The sequence below is a fragment of the Schistocerca cancellata genome, chromosome 1 (genome assembly GCF_023864275.1).
Source record: "Schistocerca cancellata isolate TAMUIC-IGC-003103 chromosome 1, iqSchCanc2.1, whole genome shotgun sequence".
NCBI lineage: Eukaryota > Metazoa > Arthropoda > Insecta > Orthoptera > Acrididae > Schistocerca > Schistocerca cancellata.
The window spans coordinates 471162696-471177546 of record NC_064626.1 but is presented as its reverse complement, the minus strand read 5'-3'; positions in this window follow the sequence as shown (position 1 = coordinate 471177546).

The window sequence follows — 14851 nt, the reverse complement described above, 5'->3', positions numbered from 1 at the left end:
GCGGTCTACAGATTTGTGCTGTAGTCTTATTATGAATACTTTTATTTATTGCCAACATCGCTGTGTTAATGCATTAGTACATAACCAGTTTCGGCAATATAAACTGGCATCATCGGATCTACAAAAGAACGTATGCTGAGGTTACATACTTAAGGTAATATTAAAAAAAAATAAGAAGAAGGAACAGGATGGCGCCCACAAAAACTCAATAATAAATGATTGGGCAGCGGCAGTTAGACCCTACAATCATTCAAACCACTATATAACAAGAAGACCGTACATTGTGCTGCAAGATATCAAATTACTTACACTTATGTTCATATGGATATACACTCCTGGCAATGGAAAAAAGAACACATTGACGCCGGTGTGTCAGACCCACCATACTTGCTCCGGACACTGCGAGAGGGCTGTACAAGCAATGATCACACGCACGGCACAGCGGACACACCAGGAACCGCGGTGTTGGCCGTCGAATGGCGCTAGCTGCGCAGCATTTGTGCACCGCCGCCGTCAGTGTCAGCCAGTTTGCCGTGGCATACGGAGCTCCATCGCAGTCTTTAACACTGGTAGCATGCCGCGACAGCATGGACGTGAACCGTATGTGCAGTTGACGGACTTTGAGCGAGGGCGTATAGTGGGCATGCTGGAGGCCGGGTGGACGTACCGCCGAATTGCTCAACACGTGGGGCGTGAGGTCTCCACAGTACATCGATTTTGTCGCCAGTGGTCGGCGGAAGGTGCACGTGCCCGTCGACCTGGGACCGGACCGCAGCGACGCACGGATGCACGCCAAGACCGTAGGATCCTACGCAGTGCCGTAGGGGACCGCACCGCCACATCCCAGCAAATTAGGGACACTGTTGCTCCTGGGGTATCGGCGAGGACCATTCGCAACCGTCTCCATGAAGCTGGGCTACGGTCCCGCACACCGTTAGGCCGTCTTCCGCTCACGCCCCAACATCGTGCAGCCCGCCTCCAGTGGTGTCGCGACAGGCGTGAATGGAGGGACGAATGGAGACGTGTCGTCTTCAGCGATGAGAGTCGCTTCTGCCTTGGTGCCAATGATGGTCGTATGCGTGTTTGGCACCGTGCAGGTGAGCGCCACAATCAGGACTGCATACGACCGAGGCACACAGGGCCACCACCCGGCATCATGGTGTAGGAAGCGATCTCCTACACTGGCCGTACACCACTGGTGATCGTCGAGGGGACACTGAATAGTGCACGGTACATCCAAACCGTCATCGAACCCATCGTTCTACCATTCCTAGACCGGCAAGGGAACTCGCTGTTCCAACAGGACAATGCACGTCCGCATGTATCCCGTGCCACCCAACGTGCTCTAGAAGGTGTAAGTCAACTACCCTGGCCAGCAAGATCTCCGGATCTGTCCCCCATTGAGCATGTTTGGGACTGGATGAAGCGTCGTCTCACGTGGTCTGCACATCCAGCACGAACGCTGGTCCAACTGAGGCGCCAGGTGGAAATGGCATGGCAAGCCGTTCCACAGGACTACATCCAGCATCTCTACGATCGTCTCCATGGGAGAATAGCAGCCTGCATTGCTGCGAAAGGTGGATATACACTGTACTAGTGCCGACATTGTGCATGCTCTGTTGCCTGTGTCTATGTGCCTGTGGTTCTGTCAGTGTGATCATGTGATGTATCTGACCCCAGGAATGTGTCAATAAAGTTTCCCCTTCCTGGGCCAATGAATTCACGGTGTTCTTATTTCAATTTCCAGGAGTGTATGTAATTCAAAGTCAAAATACAATAATGAACGCATCTGGTAACATTGTATGAAAATATACCATAAGAAAGTCAAGAAATTAAAATAACATGGAGAATGTGCAGCGATGAGTATGTACAACTTAGAATTTGTGTGATACGAACAAAATTTATACACGCTCTATCATGTTGTTTCATGATATAATGCCACGGTGGCTACGAAAGAGTAAGTGGTGACTAGACACAGAGTACAACGGAAATTTTAAGTGGTGAGAGGTACCACTATATGGTGGTCCGCAATCAAAGGTTCCAATAGAAATTATGTAACAGGTTTCCAAGTTTGTGTCAGACTAAATAAAATTTAATATCAAAAATAGTATGCACAAGGTAATCATAAAGATAAAACTACACTAATTGTTCTTAAAGAGGCACAGAGTGCTGTAAAGTGTCGTACATGGCGGCCCACGACACTGGAAAAATTCGCTGAAAATTTTTTTGACGGAACAATGACTACTCCAATATTAACGGATTACTTCATACAAGATATGTAATAAAACTGCCGTTAGAGGAAAACTACACAGCAGACGTTTGCAGAGAAAACAAATAGGATATAACCTTATTGCTCCGTTTCACTGAAATAGAAAAACTATAAAAATTAATAATTACTAAATAGTAAATTGTAAAAGAAGCCAATACACAATATTGGACAGCAATATAACATACATTACATAAATAAAAGCTTTCTTTATTTTTTTTAATCCGTGTACCACTATCAAAACATGTGTTAAATATAATTTCTCTTATTACATTTACGTCTTTACGTAAGCGTGCTACAATTGTATGAGTAAAATTGTAGTCGATTCACAACCTATAGACACAATTTCTGAAAATATATAGTGAGGCTAAAGATATCAGGGAAATCATCAGAAGTTACACTAACCAGCCGACTGCTGTATTCAGATCTGTAGTGATATTTTATGTTCTCATCCTGAATAAGACAGCAAGAACAACAAAACCTATTTTATTTGTTAATATTCATGTAATATTGGGTTTGTGAGTTACATATAAGGGATGCTCAGAAATTCCCATTACAAACTTCTAGAACTTGTAGAGGAGACAGAGTAGATAACGTTTTGATTTTGAACCCGTATTCGGGAACTTATCGTTTCCGTGCTGCAGCCGGTTAAATACATATTGGTAACGCGATCACTTATACAAATAATTTATTAGGTTGACTCAGTATATCACTTATTTTACAATTCTACTCATTAGTAAACCAAGAAACAAAAAGAAAACTTAATTATGGTACAAAATCCGTTGGCGTTATTGACTGTTTATTTATTATTTATCGTGTGCCATACATTGCTATTCTTATTCACATTATACACAAATTAATTACAAATTGACATCAAGATATTGAAGACAATCAATAGCCTACTCTGTTGCAGCTAGGAAGTCGTTGAAGGTTCGCTTGCAAGCCCGAACTGAGCCTTCTTCTACTATGTGTTGGACTGTTTGTGGCACTTTGGAGTTGGTATTTTTTCTCATTTGTAGAGGGCGATAGCACGTCTTCCGTGACCAGACCGTATGCGGTTTAAAGTTTAAGTATGACTGACTGAGACCGGGGGGCTTCTCGATTATCATGAGGCGTTGACATTTTGGTGGATAATGTGCTGACCGGTGTTGTTCTCAGAGATTTTGGATATCAAAGTTGGTGGTCATCAGCTCTTTAACAATGATTAATGGAAGTCCTCTCGATTTAAGTCTTCTGTGCTCCAAATCAGCTGTATCATTATGTATCGGCAACTGAGGGTCGTTAATTACCTTGTTATATTCTCTGAGGAGAGCATTTTTCCGCCGTATGGTGGTGGTGTATGGTGCAGGGTTGGCAGCCATATGGTAGGGGTTGATTTTATTGTGCATCTGATAAGGCGCATGGTTTCGTTTAATGCCACATCAGTTTTGTTTATGTACGAGCTATTAATCCATACTGGAGTGCAGTATTCTGTCACTGAGTAGACACGCACAACTGCCGATGTGCAGAGTGTATCTACAGTGAAGCCCCAAGTAGTGCCGCACAATTTATGGACGATGCTGCTTGTTGCCCTCATTTTGCTTGCAATCTTTGTTAGGTGCTCCTTGTAAGCGTCCTGTCCAGTGTAGGCCCTACGCACTTGGGATATTATTAACTCTATCCTTTGGAGGTTGTATGGTGTAGTTGGTCATGCAGACGTACCAGACGGTGCTGGGAGTAACATGCATTGCACGCGCAATTGCTCGTGTACTCGTTGATGCTTTCTGTGCACTGTGATGCAGTGCGGTCTCTTCCAATTCGTGTGGGCGGCGTCTCCTTGGAGCACCGTTCACGCCTGATAACGGTGAAGGTATCCTTTTGTCGAAGCCGCTGGGTTTACACAGGGTGTTACAAAAAGGTACGACCAAACGTTCAGGAAACATTCCTCCAACACAAATAAAGAAAAGGCGTTATGTGGACATGTGTCCGGAAACGCTTAATTTCCATGTTAGAGCTCATTTTAGTTCTGTCAGTATGTACTGTACTTCCTCGATTCACCGCCAGTTGGCCCAATTGAAGGAAGGTAATGTTCACTTCGGTGCTTGTGTTGACATGCGATTCATTGATCTACAGTACTAGCATCAAGCAAAAAAATGGTTCAAATGGCTCTGAGCACTATGGGACTTAACTTCTGAGGTCATCAGTCCCTTAGAACTTAGAACTACTTAAACCTAACTAACCTAAGGACATCACACACATCCATGCCCGAGGCAGGATTCGAACCTGCGACCGTAGCGGTCGCGCAGTTCCGGACTGAAGCGCCTAGAACCGCTCGGCCACAGCGGCCGGCAGCATCAAGCACATTAGTACGTAGCATCAACAGGTTAGTGTTCATCACGAACGTGGTTTTGCAGTCAGTGCAAAGTTTACAAGTGTGGAGTTGGCATATGCCCATTTGATGTATGGATTAGCACGGGGCAATAGCCGTGGCGCGGTACGTTTGTATCGAGACAGATTTCCAGAACGAAGGTGTCCCGACAGGAAGACGTTCGAAGCAATTCATCGGCGTCTTAGGAAGCACGGAACATTCCAGCCTATGACTCGCGACTGGGGAAGACCTAGAACGACGAGGACACCTGCAATGGACGAGGCAATTCTGCGTGCAGTTGACAATAACCCTAATGTCAGCGTCAGAGAAGTTGCTGCTGTACAAGGTAACGTTGACCACGTCACTGTATGGAGAGTGCTACAGTAGAACCAGTTGTTTCCGTACCATGTACAGCGTGTGCAGAGACTATCAGCTGCCGATTGGCCTCCACGGGTACACTTCTACGAATGGTTGATCCAACAATCTGTCAATCCTCATTTCAGTGCAAATGTTCTCTTTACGGACGAGGCTTCATTCCAACGTGATCAAATTGTAAATTTTCACAATCAACATGTGTGGGCTAACGAGAATACGCACGCAATTGTGTAATTACGTCATCAGCACAGATTTTATGTGAACGTTTGGGCAGCCATTGTTGGTGACGTCTTGATTGGGCCCCATGTTCTTCCACCTACGCTCAATGGAGCACGTTATCATGATTTCATACGGGATACTCTACCTGTGCTGCTAGAACATGTGCCTTTACAAGTACGACACAACGTGTGGTTCATGCACGATGGAGCTCCTGCACATTTCAGTCGAAGTGTTCGTACGCTTCTCAACAACAGATTCGGTGAGCGATGGATTGGTAGAGGCGGACCTATTCCATGGCCTCCACGCTCTCCTGACCTCAACCCTCTTGACTTTCATTTATGGGGGCATTTGAAAGCTCTTGTCTACGCATCCCCGGTACCAAATGTAGAGACTCTTCGTGCTCGTATTGTGGACGGCTGTGATACAATACGCCATTCTCCAGGGCTGCATCAGCGCATCAGGGATTCCATGCGATGGAGGATGGATGCATGTATCCTCGCAAACTGAGGACATTTTGAACATTTCCTGTAACAAAGTGTTTGAAGTCACGCTGGTACGTTCTGTTGCTGTGTGTTTCCATTCCATGATGAATGTGATTTGAAGAGAAGTAATAAAATGAGCTCTAACATGGAAAGTAAGCGTTTCCGGACACATGTCCACATTACATATTTTCTTTCTTTGTGTGTGAGGAATGTTTTCTGAAAGTTTGACCGTATCTTATGGTAACACCCTGTATACCTAAAATGGTATGTGATCGCGTTGTACTTTGTATAGAACGATCTTGATAAAGACGACGAGCAGCTGTTCAATGACCACGAGCTTAACCATTCAGAAGGATCATGTCCGCGTATCCTACAAAAGTGTACTCGACCATATTGCTGTAACGTTCACAGACAATTGAATGATGCTCGAACCAGGTCAGAGAGATAGGAAAGACGTCAGATGACATCAGTCGATCAGATGTAAGCACCCCTCACCACGACTACGCTGTTCCATACCTAACTAGCAAATATGTTTCCAAACGGCTGTAGCATGGAACTACTGTCTACTCAGTTCCCTATACAAGTCCTAGTAGTTTATCAGGGGAATTTTATAGCACCCTGTATATCTGCACCACATTTTATAAGTACTCTTATTCCCATAAGAACTGCGAAATGTGCAAAGAGAATTGGCTTTTTATTAGCAGTAAGTTACAGCGTACAATCACCTAAGACGATGTTTGGTTTGTGGGTCGCTCAACTGCACAGTCATCAGGGCCCGTTCTAAGTCCCAACTTTTACAAAGTCAAATTTTTACACAATCCAATGTAGCCACTGTCATGGATGATGATGATGATGATGATGATGATGATGATGATGATGATGATGAAATTATGAGGATAAAACAAACACCCAGCCCCCGGGCAGAGAAAATCCCCAAAATCAGCTAAGAGTAACGTCCTGTAACGTGCTAACGATATGCCGAAATCCTAGTGCCGCTAACTCGAGGTCTAGGTCGTAAATCAAATCCAAAAAGGGTACTAATGGGAGAGCTGGAAATCCAGGAAAAATGGAAACGTCTATTTCATACTTGAAATAGCAGCTGTATGTCGCTACCATACGTGAAATAGTGCAGAGTTAAAACATCCAGCCCATGGTTTCAGTAACATGGTTTATAATGTATTGGTTAATAAAATTCGCTCCTATCTGTCTTAATAGGAACGATACGAGAATTGTGATTACAAGAGACTTTGTTCCAGCGTATTTTTATAACGTAACTTAAGATATAGATCGAAACACTCAAGCCACGAGGCCTGCTATCAGCGTAGAAACAATTCCTTGCAAAAACATCGAAATGGTGAGGTAAATGAAACCATAGCCCGTGGGAGAAAAAGCACACAAAGCAATGGGGATTTTGTAGACCGAGGTCTAAATCAGATCAACTCGAAAGTAATGGCTTAATATAGCAATCTTGGCGGAATGAAAAAGTTTTCATAAGAACACTACAGTGAAAACACTAGATAATCTAATGTATCCCGGACGTACAGTTTCCTTTAACTATTTAGACCCACCAGCCAGCCCCCTTTCAATACCAGTGGACACAGCGTCTCTCCAAGTGTCGATTCGTAACACACGCCATACGTAATTGCAGATCACACCAGTACAGACGACGCTTGTCAGCACACGAAAATAAATCATCACGTCCATACTGTCGCATCGAATTAGTTCGCGCCTGCAGATTTGTAACCGTATTAACAGATATGCAAAAAGAGGCTGCTGTCTTAGCTACGGCTCTGACGTTTGCTACGTTACAAATGGAGCCCATATTGGGCGCCTGTACCGTGAGTTAAAACACAGTAGAAATACTCTGTTCACTGATATGTCATTCCTTTGTAATTTTCACACCGTCATTTTCTAATTCCGCAAGGATATTTATGAATAAGCACACATAATTAGAATAAGTGTAACAATCAACATGTTAAAAAATCGTTGTGGCCTTCTTGCTCACTTGCTGACAAATTGCCTGATGGTCTATGTCTCGGGTTCTTCAGCCGACGTATAACGCTTTTTCTGACATTTTCGCCAGCAGGAGTGGCTGGCACTGTTAAATGTTCATACCCCACTGCTGGTACCATTGCTATACACTCGAATATCTTCTGCTAACATATGCATGGCATTAGTATTCATAGTTTCATCTTGATCAGTGGTTCCAAAACTCGGGTTACTATTCCTTGAAGGGTAAAATGAAACTATTCTGTCTGGTGAAAGCAAAATGGTTGGGTCGTGGTTCGCTCACAATACTGAATTACTTTTAAAAGAACATTACTGTTATCACTATTTCGCAGTACATAGACTACAATCACCAATAATTACAGTTTCCTACAAGTACTAGCATTAATGCGTAACGCAGTGTGGTGGTGGTTACGGCTTATGAAACGAATGTATGAACAAAATCTTCCTTGTTCCTCACACAGTCTACCTACAACACTTATACATTGCCCTTTATACTAGAGATTTATGACAGTAAAATTGAGACCTATACGCTTACGTATCTCATGGAAACGACATGTCGCGTCGTGGAAGGGATCAGAAGGTTCTTCACTATTCCATTTACTGAATTTTTCCGTCGAAGCTTGGCAGAAAAACTACATCTACACAGCCGCAAACATGCAGCTCTCCATTCGATGGTGCATCGCCTCATATCTGTTCCATTATCCAAATTAGTTTTTCAAACAGAACAACAAACCATCAAACAAATGGCTGCCCTCACTGATCATATTCTACGAAAAAGAAAATGAATAAAATTACCACTTCTGTGTGCTGGGCAGTAGCTGTCACTCGATAGTTTGAAAGTCTGGTACAAAATTCCATTTCGTGGCAACATTTCAGACAATCTTGCAAAAAAAGTTAAAATCTCGCAACTAGAGACCTGCATTTTATAATACCAGTAACGTATCAAAATTTTGATTCAAAAGTAAAGACCAAATGCAACTCTTGTCACAGAAAGGTATATAAAAATCACGTGCAAGCATTGTAAAAAAGTGTATATTGATCAGTCAGGCAGAGCTGTGGCGAGTACGCTGCGTGAACATGACACAATCTGGCGATTAAAGAAGAAAGATTCGTCCTTCGCTGATCATCTTCTAGCAGAGAAACATCCATATGATGTAGAATGTGAACTTTTACATTCTGTCAAGAAAACCAGGAAGATGACTTTGCTGGAAATAATGTGAATTAACGAACACATGACACAGAATGCCAGCCTAGTATTAAACGATCAGACCCGGTTTCCAATTTCTCTCTAGTTAAATTAAGTTTTCGCTTCAAATATTAGATTGGAACTCTAGATTTGTCTTATTTCTCCTCATATGTTACATGTTCTCCACATAATTTTCATTAATCCCTTTCTTAGTTAATGTAATTTTTGTAATATTTTTCGTAAGTATCCTATGTAAACACTTGGTCATTTTTGTATTTTGTGCGCAAGTAATATCTGTGTAAGTCGCACATAATGTTTATCTGTGGTTGCGACATTCAGTTGTCACCTGAAGATGGCCTGAGAAGGCGAAAGCTGGTTCGTGACAAAATAAATATAATTTTGCAGAACAGTACGAAGTTTATTCCTTTTTAATATTCTTTATTATTTACTTCGCAATAGGTAAGGGAATTAATTGACAGCACAAGACAGTAGTAACTACGTAATGGCTATTACATTGCTGAAACGCCAAAATAATATTATTGCTATTAGTAACAGTGGTCAGACACAAAACATTAGCAGCCAGTAGATTAGCAGTTTTTGCCAGTTCAGAAATAAGGAGTTTAGCAATCAAGTGAAACACAAACAGTGAGTGAAGCCGGTGTCGTTAGGCGGAAGAGTGGTGCCGCAGAAACACGTTTTGTAACGAGTGCCTATTCTCAGTGTGGGTAGACAGCTTTCATTTCTGAGAAGGAGTTGTAGGTGGAACTGGCGATACTGAAAATTTCTTAACACTTCTCTAAAAAAAGTTTGTTAGAAATATACAGGGTGTTACAAAACGGTACGGCCAAACTTTCAGGAAACATTCCTCACACACAAATAAAGAAAAGATGTTATGTCGACATGTGTCCGGAAACGCTTACTTTCCATGTTAGAGCTCATTTTATTACTTCTCTTCAAATCACATTCATCATGGAATGGAAACACACAGCAACAGAACGTACCAGCGTGACTTCAACACTTTGTTACAGGAAATGCTCAAAATGTCCTCCGTTAGCGAGGATACAAGAATCCACCCTCTGTCGCGTGGAATCCCTGATGCGCTAATGCAGCCCTGGAGAATGGCGTATTGCAGCAGAGCTGTCCACAATACGAGCACGAAGAGTCTCTACATTTGGTACCGGGCTTGCGCAGACAAGAGTTTTCAAATGCCTCCATAAATGAAAGTCAAGAGGGTTGAGGTCAGGAGAGCGTGGAGGCCATGGAATTGGTCCGCCTCTACCAATCCATCGGTCACCGAATCTGTTGTTGAAAAGCGTACGAACACTTCGACTGAAATGTGCAGGAGCTCCATCGTGCATGAACCACACGTTGTGTCGTACTTGTAAAGGCACATGTTCTAGCAGCACAGGTAGAGTATCCCGTATGAAATCATGGCGGTGAATCGAGGAAGTACAGTATATCCTGACGAAGCTAAAATGAGCTCTAACATGGAAATTAAGCGTTTCCGGACACATGTCCACATAACATCTTTTTTTATTTGTGTGTGAGGAATGGTTCCTGAAAGTTTGGCCGTACCTTTTTGTAACACCCTGTATAGTACCAATTGTTCCCTGACTCATTAGTTCGTGGTTTAATAAAACATATACTAAAAACTAAGTGCCGTTAATTTACACCATACTAGTGGTTGGAGAAAATTCTTTTTCATCCTATGGTTAAGTTAGGTGCTAAGGTTAATGATGTTGGGGGAAGGGGGCGCTAGATGACATTGATCAAAATTAGGTGTAATGGTTTCATAATGGTTGGGATCCACTGCTCTAGCTGCATCAAGTCATTATCTTTGCGTTGTTGTAAACTGTACAGGGCATATGTACGCCCAGATTTGGTCACAGATGTCAGCTTCTTATTGTAAATTGGTTGTATTTACTCATATTGTTATAAAATTTTTAAGTACTGGTGTGGGAAATCATTAATTAACTATATCTATTGTTAAGCCTTATGGCAATTAACTTGTGTAGACTACATTGTTGCCGTGCAGCACTGGCTTCACATTAAAATAATTTGTTTATAGGGTAAATGTTCTTTTGCGTGGCAACTTTCACGCCCATATCCTCACTCTCTGCGTTATCAACCCCTACTCATTTTGATGCTCTAAAATCGATCCAGGGACAATATTTCTGTCCATTTCGGTAAGGAGCATCGAACCTATGCCCATTAGTCAGCCGGCTGGTGTGGCCGAGCGGTTCTAGGAGCTACAGTCCGGAACCGCGCGACCGCTACGGTTAGGTTAGTTAGGTTTAAGTAGTTCTAAGTTCTAGGGGACTGATGACCTCAGAAGTTAAGTCCCATAGTGCTCAGAGCCATTTGAATCAACCCATTGGTCAAGGGTATTTCCAAACTGTCCAGTCATATGAATGTGGCCATCTGTAAAAAGCTGAATAACTGCCTTATGCGGCGTGGACCGCTACAAGATATTCAGGACGAGAGTCAGTGAGGCTCTAGTAGGTACTGACAGGGATGTGGAACCGTGTCGACTCCAGTGCAGTGGCTGCGCTAGGTCTCTCGGCTTAAGACCTATGACGCGTACAGCCCAATCGAGGTGGCTCCAGAGATTCTCAACAGACCTTATGTCGGGGAAGCTGGTGATCAGGGAAGTCCGGTAAACTGATCCTAGTGCACCTTGAACCAGGCATGTAAACTACAAGCTGGCTGAGATTTTTCATCATCTTGCTCTTAGATGTCATCGTGCCAAGGAAAATCAAACTGCATGTAGCGTTGGACACTGTCCCCAAGAATAGATACATGCTTTGTTGATCTATTGTTCCTTCCGGAACGACGTCATCGCCCGTGTAATGCCACGAAAACATTCACCAGATCATAACACTCCCTCCTGGAACATTTCGACTATCGTTGCATTGTGTTCCCTTTCTGACGTTTCACGCTGTACACGCCAACGGCCATCCGTCCGATGGAGCATTAAACGTGATTCGCCTGAAAAGGCCACCTGTCGCCACTCAGTAGATATTTGTGGCATTATAGGCGTACAAATTCTAGCCTTCGTTGCCGATGAACGACAGTCATCATGGGTACTTGAAAGAGACATCTACTTCGAGGGCTCCTATGCAGCAACGTTCGTTGAACGAACGTTGGGGAGACACTGTTGGCAGCTCCTGGTTCATCTGGCCCGCCAGTTGCTCTACAGTCGCACTTCTGTTCGCCGGTACACATTTCCGCAGCCATCCTCCACCCCTGTTGGTTGGATGTTTGGGGAAGGAGACCAGACAGCGTGGTCATCGGTCTCATCGGATTCCGGAAGGAATGGGGAGGAAGTCGGCCGTGCCCTTGCGGAGGAACCATCCCGTCATTTGCCTGGAGTGATTTAGGGAAATCACGGAAAACCTAAATGAGGATGGCCGGACGCGGGGTTGAACCGTCGTCCTCCAGAATGCGAGTCCAGTGTCTAACCACAGCGCCACCTCGCTCAGGTTTCTACCCCTGTCATCTATGCCTCTTGGTGTAGTAGATTTGCCTCGGCGCCAGTTTCGCATAGCGCTGTTTCGTCATGCCCCGTATACTCTGACCACTGTGCACGTGAACTGTTTGCAAATTTAATCGTTTCGGAATTGTTTCTATCCATATCCAGATACACAATAATGATTCTTCTTTTGGACGTCAGATAAATCGCTCTGTTTCCCCATTAGGACAACGAATGTACTGTTTTCCGCGTTTGCCCTCTTCCCCCCTCCCCCCCACCCCATCTCCCAAAAACAAAAAATCCCTCCCGACACACTTTACACACCTTCCACCTCTAGCGCTGCCATCTGCCGTCTGTGAGTGGTTGTTGGACGTTGACATCGTACATAGGCGTTGGTCTCATTCTTGTTACTGGACCGTGTATATCGATGAATGTGCGGGCTTTCTGTTTAAGAGGATTCTTAGTGTTACCTTACTCTGGTGTATGCATTTTTCGAACTACATTAGCTTCAGCCTTGTCGCACGGTATCTCTAAATGTGTATGCATTTCTTTTTTACTACGTCTTTCCAGTTACACAGCGTTCCAGTCACCTAATAACGTTTATAAATCCCTGCACACGTACGAAGATAATCTCCCAGATTTTCCTCAGTGTTCCGGGAGGAGCATCCAAAGCAAAAGACAGCTGCAGTGCCTTTCAAACAGACGTGTAGCAAAAGAGCTCTTATTCTTGGTTTCCTTTTTTAGTCTCTGCAGGGTGAGCTGTAATCGCATTGCCCCCTTTAAAAATATTCGTTTAAGCTCTTTGCTTTGCAGGAAAATGTAAGCTTCTACCGGTGTGTGCTTTTCCCAGATGGTGCCTAACAAGGTGGAAAGAATATGCAAATTTTCCGCAGTTCTGAGTGCGTTACCGGTAGCATATCGGAGTTGATACGATGCATGTAGGTAATCAACGAATTTAATCTTACCTCGTTTCATATAATCGTCGGACTCCAAAAAATAAAAAATAAATAACAACTCTTGCCTTATAGGTGTAGTAAGGCATTAAGCCATCTGCATTTTATATTATGTAATCCTTGACACAATATACGATCAAAAAACTCGCATAAAAAAGAAGAAATTCGTGAAAAAACTCATAATCCATATTGTTTGCATTCACCCATCCCATTTCAATGATTATCACAGATAGCAGAAACAACAGTCAAACAGAAGTGAAGTACTTGAAGTAAATTGAAATTCAGTCAAGACAGCTCTGCGTAGTGTGTGAGAAACGTCATTAGACTCCTGTGCCCTTCGTTTTTATTTCTTGTTTCACATTTCGCATGTAACAAGTAATAGAAATATAATAAAATTATAGTTATCTTAATTGTAGGATCTTAGCATACAAATAATTGTAAGATTTATTAGAATGAAAATAAGATTATGAAACATTGTTTGATTCAAACTTAATCTGTTTCATAACGTAAACAAAATTTTACAAAATCTTCTGAAATTGTAAATACATCTTCAGTAGTAGTTGAAAAAAATTATAGCTTATCAAATTAGAACTTAACAAAAACTAGAATACAAAGTATTAATTTTCTACAATAATATTTATTTAATAGTTCGTTATGAACAGTGTTTCTGCTTCTTAGGCCATCACTGGCGTCTATGTCTGTATTCCTCCAAGAACCGACGGAATATTCCACAAAAATTAGAGCTTATTTGAGTGAGAATTAATCATTAATTTTGAGTTCATCATATAGTGTTCTCAGCCTTATTTTTTCAATTTACACACTTACACACTTGAGCGCCATCTTGAGCTGTTCAGTAGTCGAAATCCCGGGTAAGTATTAACTTAGACAGCTTTATCTTTTCATTGGTAGCCACGTGACATGTCCTTAATATATTAATGGTGAAAGTATCTTGTACTGACGTGCTTGGTACCCAATGGAAACACGGTGATTTCTATAGATGTTTCGGTCTTGTAAGATATATAAGGATGTTCCTTACTACATTTTTCCTAGTTTTTCCCGTAGTTCTTCCTGTAAAGGAGAACAGAGCCATGAAATCCGTGCTTATCAGGATTATCTCATCTTGTAGTTGTCTTGTGTGCAGTATTTCCTGTGAAGTGTATCAAAAAATTTAGTATTATGCAAGACTTTTCTGTGGATAGCAGGTACGATCGACCGTGCATATCTACCATCGCCGAGTACACTTCGGCAGAGATGCCTCGCATTTTCGAGGTACCTGTAAACACTTTGGGATAACCTTTCAAAAAGCCATATAATTCAGGCAGGGGTGGTACTAGCCAATACCGTCGCTTTGCTAGCGTGATAATGAAGTACAGAGTAATGAACAATAGCGAGAATATTTCTTGATTAGCACGTTACCTCGGTTAATATGAGACTGGTAATGGACTAACACGATCTTACCATGCATAATGATATTTATGACAAGGTTTATGTCTAAACCGATTTATCATGCAGAAAGTAAACAATGTGAACCTTTTCCATTG